Source organism: Urocampus carinirostris, unplaced genomic scaffold, assembly GCF_059441175.1.
Source record: "Urocampus carinirostris isolate Australia breed hairy pipefish unplaced genomic scaffold, RoL_Ucar_1.0 HiC_scaffold_25, whole genome shotgun sequence".
Classification (NCBI taxonomy): Eukaryota; Metazoa; Chordata; class Actinopteri; order Syngnathiformes; family Syngnathidae; genus Urocampus; species Urocampus carinirostris.
The window spans coordinates 268387-270000 of NW_028283132.1; the positions used below are offsets into that span (position 1 = coordinate 268387).

General features: G+C 73.6%; 1 non-coding gene across 1 annotated transcript; it reads left to right on the forward strand.

Annotated features, from left to right (window-relative positions):
- The first annotated feature begins 1342 nt into the window (after positions 1-1342).
- LOC148345777 (5.8S ribosomal RNA) lies at positions 1343-1496 on the forward strand. Its single transcript, XR_015848471.1, has one exon. It is a non-coding gene; the product is annotated as a 5.8S ribosomal RNA (ribosomal RNA).
- Positions 1497-1614: the final 118 nt, after the last annotated feature.

Genomic DNA, 1614 nt, shown 5'->3' on the forward strand with positions numbered 1-1614 from the left:
ACGTACGAGCGGCAGCAGATCCGCCTCGGTACACCCCCGACGAGCCAGACGCCGAGGGCGGCGGGTCGTCGCAGGCGGAGGAAGAGGGTAGACCGGGACGGGACGGGACGGGGGGCGCGGCGCGGGTCACTCCCGGGCCGCGCGTCGGAGCGAGTTCGGCGGGCGCCACGCGGCGCGGCGCGACGCGAGAAAAGGCGGCGGGCGATGTCGCGCTACCTCCGTGCGAGCGGGGTAGCGCGCTCGTCCGACGACCCCAGTAGCGCGGCGCGGCGCGACGACAGGCGACCGCCAGCGACGGGCGAAAGGCGGCGGCCGTGCGCGGGACCCCCGTAACCGGGGAATCCCCCTATGCCGACGACCCTAGCTCGGCGCGGTTCTCGCGCTTCCGGCGCGCGCTTCCGGGGCGGCACTCGCCTCGACGACCTCCCGTCCTTTAAAGGTAACGGTTCGGGCCGGCGCCCCGGCGTCCGTCCGCCCGTCGGTGTCGCGTGTCCGTGCGGCGCGGGGCTGCTCTCGGCGAGGGTCGCCGAGCAAGCGGATCCCCGCACGGATCACAACGGCCGTATGGCGGCGGCGTCGGGACGCCCGCCCGAGACGAAGGTTCAGGGCGACGAAACGGTGCTCCCACCGGCTACCTTTTTCCCCGGCCAAACGCGTCCGTCGGCCGGAGCCCTCGAGGGGCCGCGTAGCGCGCGCGTGGGCCGGCCCCCGGACACCGGAGTCCCTCCCGGGGCTCCGGACACCGGGGGTTCGGTTCCGCGCGGTCCGCCGCGGTCTCCTCTGTCCATCCATAGTCCGGGCAGGCCGCGGCCGGGTCGGGGGCCAGTCCCCCCTCGGTGTCAGCGCGGTCGCGCCGCCCTTGTAAACCAAACCCACTCGCTGACGGGTAGCAACACCCAAAGCGTCGCTTCGCGGCGCGGCGGGGCTTCCAAGTCGGATGGCCTTCCGGGGTCCGGGTAGGAGACGCCGGGGGCCGGCCTCAGCGCCGAGCCCCCGACCTACCCGGCGAGTCCGGTCGCCGAGTCGTGTCAGGCCCGAGCGGGAGACGCCGGGCGCCGGCCTCAGCGCCGAGCGCCCGACCTACCCGGGCCGACGCACGTCTCGGGCGCCGTCGCGGCCCCGAGCGGGAGACGCCGGGCGCCGGCCTCAGCGCCGCGCGCCCGACCCGCTCGGCTCGTCGCGGCGTCGCGCGTATCGCGCCCGTCGGTAACCGCGCCGCGGGTTAGGGGCTCGCTCGCGGGAGCGACCGAACGGCACCCGCGGCGCGTTCGTCTCCGGTACAAACCCTGTCGTGAATTTGTCTCCGATCGTCCCGGGCGGACGTAAAAGGGCCCAAACGTACGACTCTTAGCGGTGGATCACTCGGCTCGTGCGTCGATGAAGAACGCAGCTAGCTGCGAGAACTAATGTGATTTGCAGGACACATTGATCATCGACACTTTGAACGCACATTGCGGCCCCGGTTTTACCCCGGGGCCACGCCTGTCTGAGCGGCGCTTTCCAATCGATCGGACGCGGGCCGGGCCCTCCGCGACATTCCGCCGGTCCGTCCGGCGGGTGGCGCGAGAACCCGGTCCGCGCGGGCGAGGCTCGGGCCCTCCGCGACATTCCGCC